This window comes from Rissa tridactyla, chromosome 9, assembly GCF_028500815.1.
Source record: "Rissa tridactyla isolate bRisTri1 chromosome 9, bRisTri1.patW.cur.20221130, whole genome shotgun sequence".
NCBI classification, from domain to species: domain Eukaryota; kingdom Metazoa; phylum Chordata; class Aves; order Charadriiformes; family Laridae; genus Rissa; species Rissa tridactyla.
Window position 1 is genome coordinate 8,004,412 of NC_071474.1, and position 24,573 is coordinate 8,028,984.

Sequence of the window (24,573 nt, forward strand, 5' to 3'; positions counted from 1 at the left end):
AAGATCTTTTTGGAAAGTATTGGAAAGTGCTTTTGGGGTTGGTTGTTGTGAGGTGAGACTGCCTGGCTCTAGAGGGGCAAGAAATGCATGTTAAACTCAGTGTTGTTGCTGTCTTTGTGGACATGACCACCCAACCACCACCAGGGCCAGTGGGATAGACGCATGCACAGTAGGTTAAGCTGACCTGGGCCACCAGATGTACACATTTCCAAAGAGTTTCCAGCAAAAATGGTAACCGAAGGCAGGTTGCCACAACAGATCGTGCATCTTCATTCCCAGGGGCCCCCTCAAACCCAGCCACACACAGACCACAGGCCCCATGAGCTTGTTTACTAACAGTGGGTTGCCATTTCCACCATTTTTCCAGGGCAAGCCGTGGGAATGGTATGGGAAGATGTTCCTCTGCCAAACGTATGCACCTGCACAATGGTAGAGGAACGGGGGAAAGGCGGTGAGGAAGAGGACAAGGCTGTAGGCCGGCTTGGTGGGGCTCAAGTGGAGCTGATGGATTTTGTGACAGGTAGAGATGCGCAGCGTTGGGGCGCAGCCAGTCACCTTCGCGGCTGGAGACCTCGTGCCCTCGGCTCTGTCAGAGCTGCCGGAGGTGAGAACGCCAGAAACAGGCCCTTACGGCTGAAGTTTAGCGCGTGGGAAGGAAGCATCTCCCTCAAACAAAAATAAACCCCAAACATCAAAAGTTGCCCGTGTCCTTTCACACCAGCAGCGCAATACAAACAACCGACGAGTGTCCCGCAGCAGCTGGGCGAACTGGGAGGGGGCCAGCGGCAGGGAAGGAGGGAGGAGCGGGCAGGTGACAGGCGGGCAGGTGAGGGACCCGCGCTCCCCCAGCCCGGGGCTTTCCCTAGACACCCCTTCCCCTCGGCGAGGGGCGGTGAGGAAGGGCGGCTGGAACTCCCTCCGCCGTCCCACGCACCCCCACTCCGCCATCCCGCTCCCCCCTGCCCTCAGCCCGCCGCCCTGGCCCCGGGGGCGGCCCCGCTCGGCGCATGCGGGCTGGCGGCGCGGGGGCGGGCACGGCGGCGGCGCTCAGGTTGGGAGCCGGCAGCCCCCGGCCCTCCCTCTCTCCCTCCTTCTTTCTTCCCTCCCTCCCTCCTTCCTGCCCGCCTCCCCGGGCGGAGAGCACCCGGCCCGGCCGCCTCTTCCCCCCCTCCCCGTCCCCTTCCCTCTCCCTTCCCTTCCCTCCCGGCCCCGCTGCCAGGGGCGAAGCCGCCCGCCGGGCCCCCGCGGTGAGTCTTGCCCCGGCGGAGTTGGGCGAAGGGGGAAAGTTTGGGGAGGCCCTTGGCGGGGGCGGAGGGCGGGGGTGTCCCCCCGGGGGAGATAGGGGGGGTGTGCGGGAGCCCCCCTCCCCTTCCCGCGCCCTCGCACGCGTCCCCCGCCCTTCCTCCTCCTCCTCCTTCTTCTCCTCTTCCTCGTTTTTTTTTTTTTTTTTTTTTTTTCTTCTCCGCGCAACTTCGCGCGGAGCCGCTCCGGGCGGCCCCTCTCCCTCGCTTGTCTTTATTCCCTTTCATTTTGTCGTTATTAGTTGTTTTTCCTTTATTTTTTTCTGTGTTTTCTCGCGCGGCTGCTCCCTGCCGCTATTGTCTGCGGGCCGGCGGTGCGCGGCGGGCCGGGGCCGGGCGCGGTCCCCCCCCACCCCACCCCCCGGGTCCCCCCCGGTGTCCCCCCCGGGTCCCCTCGGTCCTACCCTGCCGGGCGCGGGGGTGGCGGCCCCGCTCCTCGGAGTGGGGGGCGCGGATGGTGCCCCGAGTGTGTCCTCAGACACACGCATCCCCCCCCCCGCCCCCCCAGCCACCCTCTCTTATTGAAATTATTGATAAACCCGATCTGAAAACAAACAAAACCCCTCTCTAGCCTCTCTGACGCAACTTTGTATCTCAATTTATTGCGAAGAAAGTGATCTGGGCTTTAGATCGGAGTCTCCCAAGCAGCCGGCCCGTGTTGGTTTTTCTCACTTTGGGGGCTGAGGGGGGCTTTGGTGTCCCTCCGAGGGTCACTGCCGTGGGGCCTGTTTCGTGCATTCGCTCTGTTCCTTCAAAATATCATTATATTTTTTCTTCCTGAATGGAGACGCTGTTCTTTTGAAGCACATGCAGGAGTTTCTGGACCAGGATTGTTGTTTCTTAACCCGTAAATTCTCAAGAGTTTATTAATCCACCTTCTGTGCCTGTGTTATCCCCGCGAGTCATATGAAGGAGTTGGGATTAGGAGCGATCAGTTTTGCTGACCTCCGTAACTGGTTCTGCTCTAGTGTCCTTTACAGGGCTTCACGTTAGCTGGAGCTCGGAAGTGGAAAAAAGTGATTTTTAAAAGTTTGTTTTTTGCTTTTTTTTTAAGAGTATGTTGTACGTATTCTGTTGTGGATGACCAGACAGGAACTCGATGAAGGGAATAGAAATGCTGTATTTCTGTAGGACAGTTGGTCGCTGTGGTGTTCTCTGTAATCTTCGTCAGCCGTAAAACTTGAGGTACTCATGGAGATATGCGATGCAGTAGAAATATGTAAAGCATGTAGCTTCAGAGCTGAGTTTAGACAGTTGGTCTGAGATCCATGAATGTCTTGTGTGCTGGGAGTTTTGGCTAATGTAATCTAATCAGCTTTAAAGGGCCAAGCTACATTATTTCTGCTTGTAGTGGCTCTCTTCAACTTAAAATCAGTCCCTTGCTGGGTGTGTGTTTTGTGTTCTGCACGCCCTTGCCAAGCTATTGTGGAATCGCAAAGGTGAACCAAGTTCCACATAGTTCCTTAAAGGTAAGATACTAATGATTCATTTATTACTGTGTTAGAGGAGGTGTATTTTTATACATAGATACCTTAGTAGTGGGAGTGAATTGACGTTAACCTCACAACGCCCGTGCCTGTGGATAGAAGCTGCTGTCAGGACTAGAGGAGCATCTGCTTAGGAGGTTCTGCTTGTGCTTTGGGCCACTCTGGTCCAGGCTGTTGCCTTACATGGGAACAATATCTTGCTTGGACACTTGGGGTTGGGTTGTTTTTTATTTTTTTATTCTTTTTTTTTTTTTTTTTTTTTTACGAACCTGATAGCAGGGTAAGGGTGTGTTAGGCAAGGTGAGGATCAGCTGGGCATATATTGTCCCTTGGCATGAATTCAAGCATGTACCTGTCTTCCGCGTTCATGGGTTGAGCCCAATACGTCTCCTGTCTGTCCTTCCAGCGCTGCCCGGTGCTGGGCAGACAGGCTAGCCTGGGGCTGTTGCTAGAAGGGCACGGATGTTGAGTTCTTCAAGGCAAACGGGTTTTGTAGGTAGCCTGAATGACGAGTCTCCTGCAGGTAGTGTGGATGCACCGCGTTGCATGACAGCGTTCCAGCCTGCATCTCCTGCCCAGCTCCGGTGGCCAAGGGATGGCCGGCATAGCCCAAAAGGTGAGGACACAGCGCGTTCAGAGTAACAGAGTCCAGCCAGGGACTGCAGCCAGAGAGAAAGGCAGGAGCTCCGTGTTCCTGATTTACAGCTTCGCAGCATCAAAGGAGGAGAACGCACTTAAGAAGTCAAAGCTTCTCATAGAAACAGAGCTCTGCCAGGTACTGTCCAATGATGGATGCTTTTAAACAGTCTATATAGGGAAGCTTTGAGACTCAGGCTTATGCAGAACTTGCTGCTAATCTCTCAGCAGGATATACTCCTGAGTAAGCTGTGTTCTGGTCTAGGGTATGCTCCTGTGCTAAGAGGAGGATTAAGTACTGTTAAAGGAATCTGGTTATTCCATCCAAAGCATGAATTAAGGCAGTGGTCAATAAATTATACCAGAGGAAAAAAACCAACATTGGTAGGTTTATTGGTGGTATGCACACTCCTGCGTCACAAAGGCTGTGGGTGTTTTCATATCATTTTCTGCTGGCATAGTAAGTTTTAATAGATAGCTGCATAATGAAGAATTTGTTAGTGGAAGTTGTCATGCCTGCTGTACCTATTTCTTTTCCACTCTGGTTCCAGCACACCAACGTATCGTTTTTCTCTGCCTGGCATTTGGTGGTGATCCACTTGCCTATAATACAGTCCTTGAAGCAGCTTGGAAGCTTTTCTACTCATTACTGTAGCTGGTTATCTCTGCAATCTACTTGAGTGCTATTAAATGTTATTTCTATAGGGGTTCCCCACACGGGTGATAAATAGCCTGAAGTAAACTAAACCACGTAGCTGATTAGTATGGAGGAACTATTTGGTTTTGGTTTTGCTCTACTGAGGAGCCTTCAAGGTACGATATACCTTTGCTGGGTGATCGTGGCCCCGCGTTTTACCAGCCTTCTGGAGAGGGAGGTGGCGGTTTGTGTGGTTTCCAGCCGGGCGACAAGGCGAGCAGCACCCTGTCTGCAGGCACGCGAGAGGCTGGGGTGGGAAGCACCTTGCAGCCTGAGATTACTGGGTGCCGCTCAGTGCCAAGCGCTTGTGTGTTTGCTTGCTTGCATTGATCACCTATAGGACAGATGAAGGTAATGACTGACGTTCTGAAGCAACCGATAGCTCTGAGTGTACGTACAGTTCCGCTTTGCGGCTATGGGGTTTGCCACGGGGGATATAATCCAGTTTTGGGGCTGGCGCGTACCAGACACTTCCAGGTAGCGCTGCACTTTTTCTCCATCAAAACTTGTCGTTAGGGTGTTAGATACAACAAGATTTTTCCGAATAGCTTAGTCATGCCTCGCTTTTTTTTCCTCTCCTCTAAAACAGCTGTCAACAATCTTGCTGGGGAGAGGGAGTCGGCCACTCCTTGTACTTACTGAATAGTCAAACACTCCAGTCCTGGTGTTGCAGCCTGGCATTGCACTTCTCAGTTACTTTTGGAAAGAAAGCTGTGGATGTGGCATAATGTCTTAATGTCTTCTTTAAATTTTTTTTTTTTCTTTTTCCTAACCTGCCTTTCTCCATTGCAAATGACCTTTATGCAGATCTAAAAGGCAAAGCACATCACTGGGAGTTAGCTGGTTAGTTACTTTGGTTAGTGATAAGAAAATGTGATGGCAGCGCTCCAGGGAAAGCAGCTATGCCGGGAACTTGTTGATGCAGTCAAGGTATACAGAACTTCTTCAAAAAGATATATCTCTATATATTTATGGCCCTTTGTCACGGAAGCAGGGTGACTCCTCTGTTAATGTCTACATGACAAATATGCTGCGACGCCACAAATCTTGTAAAAAGTTTAATGTCCTTCCAGAGACTGCTGCTAGAAGCAAGCAATAGGTAAAACTTTCTGAGTGTCATCCTAAACTTTGAACTGTAATTTTGTGATCTCCTTTGTGTGTCGGTGTAGGCGTAAGCAGCCTCTTCCAGTTCCCCAGCTGGGCCACGCTGGGATTTGTGGGTCTGTTTAGCAAACCTAACTGGGGAATAGATTCCAGTTACGAAGACACTTTTTTTTTTTTCTGTACAATCCATACCTTGGATCAGTTCAGCAAAAAGGTTCATTCTTTACCCGATTTCTTTACTCTGACTCACGTCCCTTCATGGTCTCATGAGCAGCTGCTGCGGCAAAGGCTCCGATGCTTCCACCAGGAGAAATGCTCCTGGAGCTACACCCTTGGAAGTGCTTTTCCAATTGCAAAGAAGGCATTTGACTGTGGTGCCTGTCCCTATTTTATAGCATTTGAAGACGGCAAGGGAGATAGATCTGTTTCTAAGATAAGCCAGTGAGTTAGAAGTCAAAGTGTTTCCTTTTTAAGTTCCCCAAGACTGCAATTATTTCTATCTAGAGTGAAGATATATCTTCTCTGCAAAAATAAACCCTGCCATTTTTATCCTCTTTTTTTATTTTTCTTTATAACCATTTTAGGTACACTTCTAAGTTGTTGAGAAACAGGGGAAGAAAAGTGTAATCACAAACACTTTTAAATAGTCAACAGTCCTTTAAAAGTATGCAGTGTGATATGTTGCAAAAAGTAAACTTTAATTCTGTTGTAGCTGTAATGGATCACATGTTGCAGTCTAACAAGACTATTTTATATACAGTTTAAAAAAACCCTAAAAATCTGATGCTGAAGAGTTCACTGGGGGATTTTTATTATGGGTAAGAAAAAGCTAAATTCCTTGCTGGCATAGCGATGTAGTTCTCTCAGTCCAAACGCTGAACTGTAACAAAGTCACGCTGGGAACTTCTCAAATATTGTGCATGGGATTGGAGTAAATGTAAGGAAAAAACACCCCTCAAACTACTGCCAGCACCTCCTACGGCACTTGTGTTGAGGGTGTGAAATACAGTATATTCCAAGCAGGTTTTGTGTGTAAGGTTGGGTTTGGTGCCTCTGGGCAGCGGCCCGCGAGGTTTCTGGCAGCTGCAAGGACTGGTGGTGGTGGAGACCTTGTTGGGCTTCCAGACTTCATAGAGGACCTTGACTTTGGCCTTGACTGCAGCATCCAGAGTGAATCCTCCTTGACCACTTGCATTTCCTAGGAATCTCTTTCTCCATCATTAGGACCAGGAATTCACTTTTATATTTCTTCAAAATGATCCAGCCTCTTCATTCAAAATTTTTTTTTCAGCGATTCTGTAAGTTGTTCGTAAATTACTTTCCCATCTGTCTGCTCTTGTCTTTCCAAAACTGTTGATAGTTTTTTTTATTCAGTAGACGTGACAACTAAACTGTCACAGTTTTCTTGTTTGTTTGATCCTTCCATGTTGAGTTCCTTGGAAATCATGGGATGGCGACTGACCGCTCATTATCAGTGAGTTGGATCCTGTGCAGTGGCTCTTCTGAGATACTATTTAAGATGTATGAACGCAGGAAGTTGCAACTAATCCATTGCATCTTAGTTTCAAGCACTTGTGAAATTTTCAAATAGACTATACAAAATGTTTAGCATTTGCCAGAGTAGCTTCTGACTGCTTCCAGTCTCTCGTGGTGTATTTTTTTGACTTTGTTCAGGGCGATAGTCTACCTTTCACAAAAGTCACTACCCTTTAGTCTTCTCGCTGAACTGTTTTTAACTTTACGTTATGTTTGCAAAGTACATGGTGAGAGATCTCCTCCAATTGTTGTTTAACGTGAGGTGTTATTTACAGTGTGCCAGCACCTCTGAGATTAGTCTGATCCAGTGTAAAAGGAAGGATTTAAGGATTTTCTTCTATAGCAGCTACTTCAGGTTTTATTTCTGAGTGGGAGGGGAAATAAATGGTGAATTACTTATTTAAATACGAGGCTGAGTTCTGGTGAGACTTATTCTGCATGAACATGATTTAGGGTGGTCATCTTAAAGCAGAAGGGTGTATGTCATTTGATGATGATGTTCAAAACTTTGTGTTGAGAGCAACTATCGGATGTGTCACATTTGAATCCCCTGTGCTTTTTATCACCCATGACTAATGCAAATTGGAGCAGTAAGTTATGTTAAAACCTGTGACGTACTTTGTAGCTTCATCTAAATTGTAGCTGAGGTTTCTGGCAAAGTTACTTGGGAAAGTAAATCTCGTTCCCAACATGTCTCTGCCCCCAGTGGTGTAACTGCTCTGTAAGTCTGAATGCTGCCGTTAATAAAACCATTACAAACAAGGATTTTGGCACGGAGCAGCTGTTCTAAACCGGACTGTCTTCAGACTCAAACTACTGACTCACCTTTTCTTTTTCCATGGATTAACGCACCTGGCATGTGTCACGCACGGATGCTGTCCGACTCGTCATGTTCTTGCAGGTATCCCTATTTTCAGAAGACCAAGGGGGTGTGTGTGTGAATCTGCAGTGACCTCCTGCAGGAGGTAAACACCTCCTAATGGAAGTTGAGGCCAAGGATGGGTTTGTCCAAAGACTGCTTTCGCTGTATCCCTGATGCTGGGCTGCGGGAGGCATGCTGCTCCCCTCCTGCTGCGTTTTTAGGGAAAAGCAGAGCTGCTGCTTGTGTGAAGTCACTCCCTTTGGGGCAACCGTATGGAAAGCTGTGCTGGGTCAGGCTGCGGTAAGCAGTCCACACTGGTGTCTGTGGGCACAGTGGGGTTCAATACCAGGATAGGTGGCACATTCGGCTTCCCAGCACGTGCAGCTCTCAACACCCAGCCAAATCTTGGAAGCTGCTGTCAATAGGAAGAGAGGGAAGATCGGGGATGCCGAAGCGTGAGATGGCTGAAGTGAACGAGAGTCTTGCTCACTTTATACACTGGTTTCCCTCCTGAGCTTCCTCTGGGCTGCTGGAGCCTTTGGTCCCATAATAGCAGTGGGACAATGAATGCTCGGATGGAGGAAGCAGGTGTTAGAGGAAGGGGGGAAGTGATTTATTTTTTGGGGGGAAGGGGAGACAGGATGGCCAGATTTGACCCTGAAACAAAGCAATTTCTTTTGGCACATAAGCTTCTGCACAGCACAGTGCGCTTCTGAACTGCCGAACCCACAAGTAAGATGGCAGCAAAACTGGGACTTGTCCTTTTTTTGGAGTTAATATCGTTTAGTGAGTCAGCTGAGGAGTGTGGCTTACGTGATGTACCAATGATGTTACGTGATGAATTTTGTTGTTCTTTTGTTCCCTGCTCCCATAAATCTTTTACCGCAGCAATAAGGCTGCGTACTGACGGCACTGGACATCTTAAAAGTCTGCACTTCGTACTTGGGGAGCGCTGGTTTTTACTTGTTTTAAAAGCAGACTGTTGATGAGTGTACATGTGACCTAGATTAAAACAGTTTCTGTAGTCTGATCTGAAGGTCTGAGTTGGGGCAGAGGGTGATTCTGGAGATAGGAGTAAAACTCGCTGCTTCATGTGCTATGTAGCAGATGTGTTTGCATCCGTGGCTGAAAGACTTCCCATGCGGGGAGTCGTGACAGCACTTCGCTTCGGTGGGGTTTCCAGCCTGTGCAGGAGCTTGTCTTGAACATGGGAGTCAGTTTTTCCATCGCCGAGTGGCTTGCAGCCACTCCACCCATTTTTATGATGAGTGATCATCGTCTAAGAGCATGGTGGAACACAAGAGGTGGTGAGCAAACCTTTTGTTGCATTAAATGTAAATGTTTATAGTTTCTCTTCTCCTAGCAGCTGCTGAGAAGGTAGGCTGTCTCAGCTGAGTAGAGAAATAAAGACTAAACTCCTTTTTATAGGTACTGTCGTAAAAGGAAGTTTTGTGTAATGAACAGTCGTTTCACAAGGTCCAGGTGACTCTTTACACTTTTGCGTGATGCAAGGCGAAACGTTGCTGCAAATGTTTGCTACCTGCAGGTTTTTCTGTATTAAGTAGTGCAGTTGCCAACAGGAAAATAAATATATGTCGTCTTCAGGTCTGTCGTGGGAGGATGCTGGGGGTTACTGTGCGGCTGCGTTTGTGTGCTGGCATCCCACAGAGTGTGAATCCGCTTGTGCAGTGGGGGCTTGGGGGTCTACAAAATCTGGAGCTACTTTCCCGCCCTGGCCAGGGCTACTAATTAATTTTTGACCGAGCCTTTTGGTAATGTAGCCTGAAGAAGGGTGTGTGTAGCGTGGAGGCTGAGATTTGAGCACTTAACTAGGTTAAAAGTGCTTTTAACTAGGTTAAAAGGATGTTCTTGAGTGTGTGACTTGCTCATCCCCTCCATAAGATGCTGGAGGGGAGTGGGGTGGGGGGAACCGATTTCTTGGCAGCTGTTTTACGGTTAAAACAGGGCCTCGGTCCCACTTTTCGTGAGCCATGTATTAAACTAGAAAAAGAACTAGCTCATTGCTTGAAGAGCTTACAAGCTAGAACTGTGGATAATAAATATGCTTGCATGGATGTTAAGAGGATTAATTGTTTGTGAAGTGCACTGGAAGTGGGAGAATTAAAGAAGTACTTAAGTGGTAACAGGCTACATGTCATGTACGTCCTGGTAATTTGTTTCTCCCTCCTTCAGGGGAGAAAGCAGCATTTGTCAATCTGTAGGAAATTCACGTGTCAGTCCCATGTTTTCCTGTATTTTGGGAATTTTGCTCTTATGGGCAGTCCCTTTAAGGTGGTAAAATGTTGCCTCTTCAGATGTCTTATCTGAAGAAGTACCTTGCTAAATGTGATGTGCTTCCTTCTGCAGCTGGAGTTGGCTCTATTTTAACTGTGGGGTTTGGTGCTTAGACCTCCCTGGTTTTTCCTTTATCAGATTAGCGAGGATTTTGGCAGGACTTTGTGCTGCTTTTTCTTAGCCAATCGACTTGCATGTGAGTGTTCAGTAACTTTCTTGCTTTATAATCTCAAAGTTCAGAAGTCATCGGGCTGTTTGAGGCTAGTAAGAGATCCCGTCCCAGCAACAGCTTACAGCGGGCATGTAAAAGGAAAACACTTCAGCCAGCGGAGAACAAGTTTTGAAATGAAAATTCAAAACTACTTGAGGAGGCTGGAGGACTTGTGGCAAAAGCTTGCAGATGTGTACATCTTCCTGGAACTACAGAACACGAGTGTGCTTTTTTTTTTTTTTTACCCTTTCTTTACTGGATTGCTTGTGTGACACATCCCCTCTGCTACGTCAGTTAATACTGTGAGATGGCAGATAAATGGCAATCATACAGTTACAGTATAATTGCATTATATAAAAAGGTATCAGGTGAGTGTAAACTTAGAGGGTTTTTTTTTTAATGCTGTGCTTAGAAGAGTCTTCATTTCCTTCCCCTCTCCAGGAACTAATTTGTAAAATCTTTGCCAATTTTTACTAAAAACCTAGTCTCATCAGTGCTTCTGATATTAATTAAAAAAGAATAATACAGTTTGTATAAATACCTGTGTGTATTTATGCCTTGGACTTGTGATATTTCAGTGCCAAGAGAAACTTAGGCCATGTCACAGGAAGTATGCTTTAAGTCTTGTTAAACTTTGTTTTCGGGAATGCTACATCACTTCGTGTTTGCATTGAAGGAGATAAGTTGTTTTCTTTGTAGGGATTTTGGTTTTTTTGACTGTTAAATAAGGCTGGGTCTGAGCCACTGGATGGTTGGAGGATGAAGAAGGAGACTTGGTTTAGCGTTTGGTGGAAGCCGGAATGAGAAGCGGGGAGCTGTTGCAGAGAGGTTGTGTTAACGTGATGCTCAGCCGAGCCGGGCTTTGAACACCCGCACAGGAGATGTAAAACTGTGTCTAGTTGGGACCGTGTCACTTCTGGCCAGTTGGCAAAAAAAAATTTTCCCATGGTGGAGAGGAAAGAGCTGTTGGGATGGTGCTAGACAAGAGCCTAGCAGCAACTGGGAATTTGGGAATACGCCCGAGCTGGGGAATGCACTGGCGAGCTCTGGATGTGTGCCTTCCAGCCAGGGAGAGTTGCAGGGTGGCGATGGCAGGGACCACCCTGCATGTTGGGAACTAATTGTCACCTCTGCTTCTTGCTCAGCTTCAGCTTTAGAAAGCCAGTCCTCATTCAAGAGCAGACATTTGGATGTGTCCGGGGCAGTGCTGTGTGAAGATGCAGGACTAACCCTGTTTGCTAACTTCTCCTTGAAGTTAGCAAACTTTAATTCACTGCTTAGCGCAGGATGCTGAGCCCCGGCGCCGTGATGTGCCAGTCCTGGTGTCATTGCCTTGGATGGTGGTCAGCGTCTTTGCCTGCGAAGGAGCACAAGCCGGATCGGAAAAGATGTTGAATTTTTCTTTTGCCTCTTTAAATTATCTATGTCAACTCCCCGATACCTGTTATTCAGAAAATAAACCCTGTCTGATACATCCAACCCAGAGAAGTGCTTATGTATCCAGCAGCCAGGAAATCGAATAAGTCCTGATCTATTCTTAATTTCTTGTGTTTCCTGTGGTTTTATTGTTTGTGTTACCAGCCCTAATATTTACATACTTTTGAATGAGCTTTTCTTTTTTTGGAAGACACTGCTTTGTTCGTGTGCCTTGCAGAACAGGTTCTTCCATATTCTTTTTTTTTTTTCTAATAAGCAAACAACTTACTTTCTCAAAGGAGTAGGAGAAAAAAAAAAAAGGAAGATCATAGGAAACACCAAAGGGAGATATCTAAGAATAGAATTGTTTTTTGCTGATGATATGCTAAGACTCATTCTAAACTTGTGTCTACCCTTCCAAATGTCCTTGGGCTTTTTGAGAGCTTTGTAAAACTTCTTACATATCAAATTACGTGCTTGTGGGTGCTTTATCTGAATAGCAGATGCATTTACAGTTGGTGTTTTAAATGCAAAGGTGCTTCTATGAAAATGCTTGTAAGAACAAAGTTGTATTTCCCACTAGAACTCAAAAGAGTTAGCAGGGCAAGTTAGTGGACTCTGCAGTCTTAATGTTTAAAAGTCATGCTGGTGAATGTTGTCCAGCTTTGTGTCTCTGGAAACTGATGTAGTCTCTTTCTCTGCGAACTAAGGAAGATTTCATGGTTACGTTCCCTGCCTTTCTTCTGGCTGTGGGGGAGTGATGGAGATAATGTTCTTCTGGATGTCTGTCCCTTGGTACATCAGCTGGCCTTCTTTTCCATGGATGTTTGGTTTCCTCTTATAATCCTTTAGGAACTAATTTGAAATTGCCAGATTTATGTTTTTAAATAATGTGGTCTCCAAGGGAAGTTGTGATCAGCCTTTATTTGATGTTATTACTGTTCTATGTTGATTTTCCAACTACCCTTCAAATATATATTTAAGAAGTAAGGCAGAACTTCAGGTTTGTGTGTTGGTTTTTTTTTTTTCTTTTTTCTTTTGAATCTGTTCGCCCTGCCATGAAATAAAACCTATTTACACGTTGATGAATAGTGGCTAGGAAGCCTGTCTGGTTCTGCAACGGGATCCATAAATAGCATTAGTGTCTGGTTTACTTCGGGAAGGAAGGTGTCCCGTTGTGGCGGTAGCGGGAGGGGAGCCTTGCACTCACTGGCAGTACAGTTTCCCTGTCTGGGCAATGTTCACCAGCACGACACTTTCAAAGAAACATGATACAGAGTGTGTAGCTTAAATATTAAAAGTGCGGAACCCCTTTAAAAGCTCAAGCAAGCACTGACTTTAATAGAACTGGGTTATATTGACCTTTTTATTTCTCTATACCTCTTCTGTGGGCTCAGAAAGGGCTTTGTGGATCATAACGCTGGTGTGAAAAAATTGCTTTTCCCATCACCCTTCCTATCTCTTCCCGCAGGGAACACCTCGGGACAGGCGGAGTGCCTCGTCGCATGCGGTCGGTGTATAATGCTCCAGTGTGTTCGGGTGGATGGGACCGTGCTTGGAGTAGCTGTTCTAGTTGCCAGACTGGATCTGGCAACTAATTCTCAAACCTGTTGGGTCTCAGGATTGAGGTTTGGATGAATGCCTCTGAAACGCACTCTCCCAACGATTTCAAAGGATATTTTTTTGAGCCAAGAGCGCCAGGTTTGGCCTTTGGACCATTTGGTTTGTGGCAGGGTTGCTGAGGGAGAAGCTGTCCTCTGTGCTAGATCAGGAATAGGTTTATTCTGGAAAAGGGAAGGAGAAGGTTCACGTGGTACGGAGACAGCGCAGATAACCATCCCTGATGCCCCAGAAGCAAGCATATGCACACAACCTCTTGCAAAATGGCAATAGCAGGTAATTAGCTCAAGGCCATCCTGTGAACTAATGAGGCTTAGGATGCCGGTGTCCCGTTTGGATGACAGTGGGCAAAATGAAACAAGGCAAAGTTTCATAATTGGACTAAAAAAGCTTTTAATTTTTGCCCCCTTGGTGAAGGTGGTGGTGAAATGTTCCCCTGCTGTGCTGTATCTTTTTTTTTTTTTTTTTTTTTTTTTTTAAAAACTGCCTGTGGCATGGTCATTACTGGATGTTGTGAAATGTAAATAACGCCAAGGTAGTGAACTCGGCATTCCCGGCTCCTTGGCAGTGTTCGTGAATGGAAACATCTGTCCGAGTCCTCTCCGGTTTGCTTCCCTCACACAGCTGCCCGCTTTAAGCACGGCTCTGTGCGGGGCCATACGTGCTGCCGAGTCCTGTAAACCCTCGCCTTAACTTTTGCATGTGTACACTGAACAAAATGGAGGAAAATCTAGAGGCTAAAATGTGTAATTAATTTTCCTCCCCCCGTGTGAGGATTTTAGTGCAAGTCGTTAAAATAGCTGGTGTTCTTGCGCCAGCCTGCGGCTGCAAGACCCGGTGTAGGATGGACCTGATCTCTTGGCAGAGTCCGGCTCTTCTCCTGCTGCATCTTGCTTGGATTTCCCTCTCAAATCCCAGCCCCTCGCTTGGCAAATACGTAAATATTCCCCGTCTCTCCTATTCAGATTATACAAATCAGCTCTGGCAGGGCGTAAGCCTCACTTGGAAGGACGTGTTGGTTTTCAGGCTTGGAGGTGGGGGATAAAAGTTGAACTGCTTTTACATGAAACCACGGCTCAAAGAGGAGTGGGAGCGAAGGGAACGATGCAAAACGGCAGCAGCAAGTGCAGAAAGGAGGAGAGGCAACCACCCCGATAATTCACTTGGGTTTTTTGCCTTGAGCTTGAGATCTCATTTGCTTTTTACTAAGTGGGTATTTAAAAAAACAAAACAAAAAACAAACCCAGACAAAAACCAAAGCATAACCCCAAAACCTAAGAAACCATGCAAATAATGCAGGAAATACGTAATGAACATTTCACGATTGGGACAGATAGTAACCTGGGCTTCAGAGCTTTAGGTCGGCTACAGGATGTAAATACTGCTTTTGTGCTGACGTGGGTGAGTGGTGTGTACCCGCAGCATTGACAGTTTTGACTCTCATGGAGACTCTGTAAACTTTAGACAAGGCTTTAAATTCTTTTTCATTTAAACTAGAAAAATTGTTATGACTTCGGTCACATTAGTGGAACTCGAAATTGAGATGATGTCTTTTCAAGGTGTTTTCTTTTTACTTTTCTGCTGGAGAGGAGAAGGAATGGAATGCTTTTTTTCCTTTTTAAAGGTAGAAATATCAGCTGTTTTCCTGTCTTTTCCCACCCCTCGTGTGTGTGTGGTGAAAGAGAAATATCAGTTTTTAAGCCAGGTCAAAAATCTTTCTAGTACGTAGCATCTGTTTAAAGTGAGACTGCATAGCCAGGTTTTGATAGGTTAGGAATGTATTAAGTGAATTAAAACAACTGTCTGTGATGCCTTCATGAAAATGCTTTTGCATGTTTTTAAAGCTTTCAGTGATTTTTCTTTTGCTGTCAAAAAATTGTTTCTCTAAGGGAAATCTTAACTTTGCTAGCCAGAGAACAATTCTCCATGCAATATATCCGGTTCTGAAAAAAAGTAGTTAGTTCTTAACATAAATTACATACTCAGAATTTACTAAGATTAAAATTACAGTGAAGACAGGCTAATAAGGGTTTTACTCCGCTTAGGAATTTGACTTAAAGCCTGCATTGGAGCCTGAAGTTGAATTTGAGCTGCCAGTTCAGTTGAAGTGTAAAATGCCTCCCTGTCTCGATTGGAGTAAGCTAATGCAGACTTCTAACTGAATTAAATTTTTTTTTTTCTCCTTTTCATTGGACAGATTTACAAAGAATTATTCTGATGATTTTCTTTTCCCCTCTGAGTCATTCCAAAAGCAAATCCAAAGCATCACTGCATAAAGGAGTAGGGGGGTTGCTTCTGCTCTCTCTCTAGTGTCTCTTCAGGATTTCCAGCTCTGTTAATAATTGCTCAAGGCAAAGGTACACTAGTAGTATGTGATGAACAGGAAGTCTGCAAATAGCCGTGGTATTTTGCCATAATTACATTTGCAGTGATGCAGGTGTTCAGTCTTACCCAGAGTCAGGAAAACCAGTGCTTCAAATAGATAGATTTGTAAGAACAGGCAGATGAGGAGGTGGGGTGTACATTTGAAGGAAAGTACAGCAGCAAAGCTGAATTTAAGGGGTTTAAAAAAAAAAAAATAAAAAGAGGTTTCAGGAGGTGTGTTGCTGGTGGCACTGCTGTTATGGCTTGGCTTTGCAACAGCAAATCTGAATCCCCGTTTCTTCAGAAATGGCAAGTTATCTTCCTTTAGATATTTTTTTTTTTCTTTTGTTTTTGGATGGTTTATGGTGGTCTTAGGTTGATGTGCTGCTGGTTCTGCTCAGGGCAGGCTCCCGCTGTTGTCCTGGGGCTCGGTGGTATTTGTTAATGTGGTAGTTTTGGCTCATGCTTCTCGCCCCCAAACCTGTCTTTTACCTCATGTGATGCAAAAACCCTGTTCTTGGTGGTTCTGGTGAACGGAGCAGCTGGTTAGTGATGCCCCACTTCTCCTCCAGACAGTGAGAGTGTTAAAACACTTCATTAATACTTAACTTGAGTGCACTCAATGAGATGCTGAAGGAAATGAAATACTGTCATTAAAGTAATGCTGTCAGAAATGCCTGAAACCAGCTATACTGGGAGACTGACTCATCCTGCCCTTGCCCTGGGAACACGGTTGGATGCAGTGGGAGGGTATCCGAGTTTTTTTTCCCCAACTTTATGACCTTGTATCACGAGCCCACGAGTTTATTTGGGAACAGACTAGTGCAGGAGAGAAGACGATACGCAAATGGGAATGCTTCTGTGGGTGATGCTCATAGCTGAAATGCTCTTGGAGTAGTTATTTTGAGAGGAAACCTTGGCTCATGTTCATTGAGCTGAACCACCAAGAGCAGCCTGTGGTGGAGAAGAAAAAGGGATGGGGAGAAAGGAAGCAGGTGGTATGAGGATGCGTGTACCAGAGAAGTGGAGCACCACTCATGTTATCTCTTCTTTGAAGTCCCCTGCTTTTCGTCCCACTAGAGATGGTCATTATTCCAAGTGGGCTCTGAGGTTTGGAAAAAAAAAATAAAAATTGGTACTGCAAGGAGCAAGTATGCGGAAAATTGCTGTGTTGTACATAAACTTAGTATGAAAGTTTATAGCTGAGATGCATGTTGATGTCTTCAGTTGAGTTTGGCTCTGAAGCTTTGGGGGGCATAGCAAAATACTTGTGTGGCAGCCCACGCGGGATGGTATAAAAATAAATAAATACATATAAAAGATTGTCCTGATCTTGCTTAGTACTGTTCTCTTGCGCTTCTCTCAACTTTGGATGTTCTTGAAGAAATCGTTCTTGCTTAGCATGAAAAGCATTACTTAGACTATTTAGACAGAAATGGTGCTGCCTCTCCAGAAGGGAATATTAGTATAAATATTGAAAGTGTCCAGTTAATCCGGCAGGATTGTGAACCAATGCACGAAACCGTGCCTGTGTGCATTTACGACTGTAATTATGAATGGCTTGCGCTGTGAGACAGTGATAGCTTCAATACCACCTTTTTGTTATAAATACAGTGTCTTCTGTGCTATTGTTTAAAGACTCCTTTGGAAGCCTGATTTAGTAGTGGAGCTGAGTGAATAATTCAAAAATTTTTTTATCAAGTACTTGTTTAAATTCTTAAATGAGCTCACCATAACCTTTTTATGCACCCCTCCTGCATGTGTCATACAAATATTAGAATAATTGAGTTTTACTAGTGCAAATGTTTCTGTGAAGCAAATTTTTAGAGCTTGATGTATGACTGTTTATGGAAAGGGGAATGTTAAAATCTCACACACCAATGTCTATGCCAGAAAGTTACACTCGCTTAACTTAGGAAAAGGGTGGGGGACGGGACCCTCGGCTTCGTTTGAGCAAGTCTGTCTAAGCTCGTTTGTCAGATTGACTCGTATGCAGTTTGAAAACTGAAACACATGTATTTAAAGGAATTTCAGATGTATCTCTTTTCCAGGCCATCCTACGAACAGTAGCGGTTCTTATTTTAAAATATTTGCCTTTTTTCAGATAAGTACTGTTTCTGACTCTCTTTTTTTCCTTCCCCCTTTACATGAGAGGAAGCAGCACATTCAAGACGCGTCTGCTTAGTGTCACTGAGTAGCTTAGCACAGGGATGCAGACCAGAGAAAGTCCGCAGTCATCTTCCAGGTTTGGTCTTCCCTTGGCTTGAAGTCCAGTTCTGGCTGGAGGAGAGCCTTGCAGACAGGTAATTAGGGTGGATTTAGCATGGCTACTCACATGTATTAATGTTTGCAGACTTGGTGGTAAATTCTCATTAGTATTAAAGTCACTTTTGAGTACTGACAATCTTTGCAGGGCTTTTATTTGCCTTTTAACAAGGATGTCTAGAGAATCGGCACGCATTTGTCCTTTGCTTCTGAAGAGAAGACTTAAAAATTGAAAGCCAGCTCAAGAAGCAGGGGTTGAGGATTAGTAAGCAGCTGGGCGATGCTGTATTCTCAGTGGAGAATTGTTGCTTAATTGGTTACAAGAATTTAGTAGAGGCTGTTCATTCTGTTTGCACACAAACCTTCTCCTGTGCATGCTCTGGCAGCCCTCTAATCTTTCTGGCACTGCTAAGCGTGTGCTGCAGCTTCACTCGGAGGATGAGATGGAAAACCCGTGCTCTTTCAAAGTCATCAGGAGTTTGCAGAATCTTAATTGCATTTATTGGCTTTGCTCTCTGATTTTTCTTTCTTTTTAAATTTCTTTTCCAACTTTCATCTCTGAGCTCTGATAGAACCTTCTTTAACTGTCTAAACGTGGTTACTGCAGAACTGCCCAGGAATGTGCTGAAGTCCAGTCGCTGGTAAGCGTCCGTGCCACGTGTCCCTCGCGATGAATGCAGAAATCTGGAATTGCAGGCTTGTGTTGCAAAGCAGATTCTTGGAGTGACAGAGAAACTACTATTGAAATCTTCTGTTGCCTTCAGTCACAACTATTCCAAGTGTAACTTCTAGCAGTACAGAGGCTAGAAACTAGGCATTTGCGCATCCGTAGCCAGGATTTTGAAGGAGGCGGAAAAACCTAACATGATCTTTAGAAGTAGGAACTTTTGGGTTTTGGGGTTATAACAAAAAACAAAACCAAACAAAACCCATAAACCCCAAACCCCAGCATCATCACAGCAAGCAACACTGAATTTGCAGAAGATGGGCACTGAAATGTAAGAGCCAAGTAAACCTGTTCTTCTCTGGCTTTCCTGAAACTCTCATGTGTGTAAAGTCATATTTTAATTGAACAAAATTAGTTGTATCCGGCTCCGTAACAGTGGGCATTGGCCTGTTGTTGTTATAGTGCGTAAACTTGGAGGGCGAGACTGTTCAGACTTAGTTTGACTCCCTCACATCAGCTGGAGCATCTGGTGCAGTTGGGGCTTTATCAAGTTGAAAAGAGTTGACTGAGGAACATCTAGTCCTTGCCTCTTCATTTCCATGCAATGTGGTTTCCATGCATTGATACTGATTTCCAATGACTATCAATGATTCATCAGCTGTAACTTGCCAGTGTGGGTTCCTCAGACTTGAAAACAAATGGGAAGGTTTGGATGCACTTTCCTCACTTGTTTTTAATTAAATATTGGTGCAACGAGTTGTTTTGTGACAAGAAAGACTCAATGATCTTACAAAACATGCAGAACAAGCAGGCTGTGTCTTGTCCCATTACGACATTCCCACCATAGGAAACACCCTTTACGCTTTGATAAACTTGGCCTTAAGAGTGCTAAACTGCAAATTAAGTATATATACAACTGCTTTTTGTGCATTGTAGACTTATAACAATAGGTTGTCTCTTCAGCCGTTGCACTGCAAAGCAGGTGTGAAGATAGGTGAGCAACATTACCTTTATTTACTATATGGGGAATCTGAGACTTGGCAACTTTTTCTGAAATACCCACTAAATCTGAGCATGTGCCAACTGAGCTGCTGTAGTTTACGATTGAAGTCGGTGATTGCGACAGGCAAGATCTCCGCTGCAGCAGAAAGTGAGGAGAGCGAGTGCCAGCCGAGCTTTGCCTGGAGTGATATGGCTGAAGAGATGCAGGCTGGTCGCAGAATAGAAAGCGACTGTTGTCTTCTGGTTCCCTAATTCTCTGCTCAATCACCGAGAAGAAATTACGTGACGCTGAGCAAACTGAAGTGTCTGTACAGTTTGTGCTGAAGTTTTGTATAAAGTTAATAATAACCTAAAGGAGAAACTGGATCAAGATAAGCTCTGGATTTTGTTGTAGCTCTTTGCTTTTTGGTTGCATATTGGCATTCGGCAAAGCAGGAGGTAATTTGTCAGTCTTTGACAGCCTTGTCTCTATTTACGTAAGTATCTTTGATACTTCACCTTCCACGTGACGACCTGTGGACCATCTCTGTTGGGTCTTCATGCTATTCTAGGTTTAGTTATTCCCTCTTCCTACCTGGTAGAGATTTGCACTCCATTCCTGTGTGATTCAAACTGGTGCCTCTTCAAAAATGCATCACCTTGTCTTTTAAGTCTTCCTGTCCATATAATTTTATTCCTTTATTATTTTTGCTCATATTGATTTCATTTAGCATTGTCAGAGGGGAAAACAGTTAACGACTTGACGTGTATGTGCACTGGATGGAGTAATGAAGAAGTATAACTGAGTTGTTTTCTTCCTTTAAAAGCTGCATACTATTTTCTGCTCTGGGTGTTTTGATTCTTGTTTATTTTGCTAATTCATTCGGAGAAGAATAGTCTGGGAGAGGGGAAGGAAGAGGCAGGGTTTACCCCTGCAACCATCATTGTTAGCCCTAACTTTTGGTAGAGCTTTGCTGCTTTGGCTCGACCTTTTTAAACTTGAGAAATGTGCTTTTGTTTGTATTTCCCTCTTGTTACATTTTAAAGCTATTTTAACTATACCAGATTGAACATTAATAGGGGGAATGTTTTTCAGAGTCTTGATAGAGTTTCCAGGCAGCTTTTCATCTGCCAAGTACTATACCGGGCTTTTGGCGGTGGGGTTTTGCTTGGTTAGCTCTAAGAATCTGCAAAGCAACTGTTCAAACTTGCTGACACATGTTAAGTAAAGTGGAAATCACCATCCTACTCCGCTGAAGTCTGAGTGCTCATGTCGGCAATAAGAACAGGATCTGACCCTGAAAATTATACATGAACTGTCTTAATCTGGAGAGCATTTCTAGGCAGTGTCTTCCCTCTGACTCTGGCTAGTTTATCCTTTTGGTCTTGGGTATTATGGTGTGTTGGTTTTGGTTTTTCTTAAATATTTGCTCAGTCTCTTAAAAAATATCCCTCATCCATGTGTTTTTTGAATTACTCAACCACATGTGCGTATTGGGTGATGCCAATTTAAGACTAAAATCTCAATTCTGTAGTTGAGTATCAAGAGAGGTAACGCCTAGTTCTAACAATAATGCTGTTGGTATAATGCTTATTTGTAAGAAATCCATCATCTTCCAGCTCCTTCCTCCAACGCTCCACTTTGCAGCTTTGGAGCAGCTGTAATCAGCCTGTACAGCTTCCCTTCCTCCTCTCATGAATAAATCCAACTACCTTATCTTCTCTATCGGAAAGTCTTCCCTGGTTTTAACAGCCTCTCGAGGAGCGTATAAAAGGGGCTTTCACTGGCTAACAGGAAGCGAAATGAATAGAGGAACTTTTGATAATGGCCTGTCTGTCTGAGCGGAGGATCAGCCCGACTAAATTGTACCAGATTAGTGAATGATAGTGCTTCAGCCGGGGCCAGAATTAAAAGTTTTTAATCTTGGAACAAGCAGTGACTTCTTCCTCTTAAACAGTGATCAACTCCCTCTTTGATTTGGAGGCTTGCAGTCATCCATATTCAGTTAGTTTGGGTCATTGTTTGGTTTTTTGTTTTTTTTTTTTTTGGTCCGCATTCATGAGTCTTAACAAGCCTTGAGTGCTTTTTTTTGATAGCGATGATTTCGGTAAGACCTGTTGTAGCCATGTGCCATTTCTGCCAGTAATTTGCACTGTGCTTTGGATTTTTGTTCCCATAATGAGCCTTGTATATCACAGGTTTCTTGATATCGACCCATGTTGTGCTGCCTCGCAGTCTTTTGGAATTATCCCTTGGGTGGTTTGGATATTTTTTTAATAAGCAACACTTTTGGCTCATGCCACCTTTAGCCTTACTGGGGTGGGTGATTCCTCCTCGCTTCCCACCCCACAACTTGGTCCAGGCTTTCTAATAATCCAGCTCCAGGGGAATGACAAATGACTGAAAATCTAAACGGGGCAGCTTAGCTAATTGCCTTAGGCCTGACTCGTCTGCTGGATAACACTGGTTTTATTGCAGTCCAACGTGATTGACATCTGAGGAATTGCACTGGTGTAATACTGGCGACAACGGTGGAAAATCTGCCCTGTTGTTTCTGATATGTTTGCTGCCTGAGGAGCACCTTTTGGTTACAAATAGCTATCTGAAATGCAACTGATGGAGTGAATGTACCTTTTCTTTAAATCACTGACTTTTCATTGCCCCCCCGCCCCCTGGAAAAAAAAATAGTGAGTGAGAGTGTTATCCTATTTACTAAAACTTTGCCTTTTTCTGTGTGTTTTTTTCAGGCCTTTTTTCTTGGATTTTAGTACTGGAAAACTCTCTAATGACAACTTTGCTTAGGTAAGTGAAGCAAGATTTTTTCTTTGTGGTTTTTTTAGAATCACTTCCCCTATCTTAACTTCTTCTGCATGTTGTGTTGTAACTGTGAGCTGCCAGCCAGCTGTGCTGCGTGTGCTGTGGTTAAGATGTAGTAAACAAAAGTAGGGGTAATGCCTGTAGTATGACATAAGGACCTCATTTATTAATTTAATCAAATGAAGTGGACGTGGTGCAGAATAATGAAATACAGCTTTCATCTGCCTGTAAAATTTTTTTTCAAGAGATGCTCTGCATTTATTTTTCTTCTTTCTGGAAAGTAAACTTACTTTGTTGGTATCACTTAATGTCATTTTGTTAGGAAAATGAAGCCTTAATACTTCCAGGTCTGTAGATGGAGATGCTCTTCCTCCATCCCTTTCTCTTCCCCTCAGTAGGTCTAGGCAGGAGTTTCTGACGTGGAGGGTAAATCATAATAAGAATCTTGAAAGTTTTATATTTATTTATTTTTTTTATCTCAAAAGATGTGAGAACCCATGCAAATTTAACACTCCTCTTTTGTCTTCTGAACCCCATCTACACCTCTAAATTCAAGCTGATAAGTGGTAAACAGGATTTACGAGCACATGGTCCTACCTACTTCTAAATACCTTTGCAAACCCAGTTCCTGTGTTGCTTGGGTGATGGGTGGAAGAGCTAAGTGTGCTGCCGTACCATAAACGTACTGTATTTCTCTTTCTCTGTGATGGAGAGAAGATTTGATTGACCTCTGATGGAAGGCAACAAGTTCACCCCCAGCTATGCAACTAATTTGATGTATTAGCTGGAGTTGCTTGTAATCCTGGATGAGGCCAAACAGTGACTGTAGTATTCACATGGGAATATAGTATCCTAGCATCTATGCTGACGAAGATAAAAGTGCTGCTGCTCTTTGAAAAGTGTCTGTGAAAGGGCTTTCTTTTCTCTGTGTTTTCTGCTGCTGGGTCCACAGTGATACCCACCCTCTCTCCCTTTTGATCTCCTTTCAGTGGATGGTCAGCGTGGAAGCTTCTGGTCTCTGTCCCTTGAGATGATGGACCTCGGTGAAATAAAACTGAACCAGTCTTAAACCAGAAGTGTTTTCAGACTGTTGCTCCCTGGCAGTTGTCCCTCTTTGGGGAGGATTCCAGGAGAGTGAATAGGTCTTTAGCTTTAAAAACTCATTTTAGAAAAATGGAAAACTCCAGAGAGGCTCTTGGGTTCCCTTTAGTTTTCCTTCTAGGTAGCTTGTCTGAGTTTATCTGCTGTTCCTTTGCCAAGATGCTGAACTCAAGGTATCTTGTGCAGTGTGGCTTTTGTCTTCTCCAGAAACTGGAAACTGAAACACGAACTGGCTGGTGGCCTCCAAGCTGTGGATGCTCCACTTTAAGGTGGACTTTCTAGTCCTGACAGATGGTCTGCCTGGCAGTTTGCTGAACTGCAAGCAGGAGTGGACTGTTAAGACAAAGCTAAAGTTGGATGTGCTGGCATCCTGTGCATTTTACTAATTCAGAGAAAAGACCTTAGCAGAGCTATCTCTAGTACATGTCTGAGGTAGCTTATTGCTTGGGATCCAGCAACACATTGCTCATGAGACACACTTGCCCGTCACAGCGTGCTTGCGGTTCCCCTACATCTCCCTCGACTGCTCTGCTCAGTAGCTTAAGGAGTGACTAATTGGCAGCCTGAGGCTGTACTTATTGATGCTGCTGCCTGTCCAGAGAGTGGAGAGGACTCTGCAAACCGGGGAAGTATTTAGGCAGCAGTTTTAAATCCTTTTAACTTTGTATATTAGACACATCTATGAATATATGCAGACCTACCTAATAAATAAGCCAAGGAATGGTAGTTAAGAGGAAGGGATGTAATTAATTCTGTCTTGTACTCTGCTTTAAAGTTGGATCCAGAGCAGTAATGCGTTATGCTGGAAAGGTAAACACTGTCATTATTCAACAGTGAAATGTGTACGAGGATGACACTGTTTTCCTCCTTTTGATTTAATAATTTTTTTTGCAGTGGTTTGAATATCTGAGATGGTCTTTGTTTGGTTTGGTGGAAGCCTGATGAAGCCCTACCCTTTCCGAAGTGTCATTACTCCTTTATTTGAATTGAGTTTTGTATTAGCACTGCTTTGCTGACAGAACGTGCGCTGTTCGAGAACGCTCTTGCTGTGTGTGCTGCGGTCGGGGAGCTTGGCTGTAATTCCTGCAGTATAGTTTGGAGGGGAGGGTATTTCTCTTTCATCAGGTGATCCCCTTTCAACTTGCCACATTGCACTGTTGACCCAGGTCAAATGCATGTGCCACATAAAAGGAAAAAAAATAATCCTTTTTG

General features: G+C 44.6%; 1 protein-coding gene across 4 annotated transcripts in view; it reads left to right on the forward strand.

The window, feature by feature from the left end:
- Positions 1 to 1,134: 1,134 nt before the first annotated feature.
- The window catches only part of LOC128914471 (A-kinase anchor protein 13-like), a 115,523-nt gene continuing 92,084 nt past the window's right edge, over positions 1,135 to 24,573 (forward strand). For 3 of the 4 annotated variants that reach the window (XM_054213453.1, XM_054213449.1, XM_054213455.1), the window contains exons 1-2: positions 1,135 to 1,247; positions 22,191 to 22,245. The gene's annotated coding sequence lies outside the window, so the exon portion shown is untranslated. Of the gene's footprint in view, positions 1,248 to 9,934; positions 10,498 to 22,190; positions 22,246 to 24,573 lie in introns of those variants that run through there. The other variant, XM_054213450.1, reaches the window with a different exon arrangement.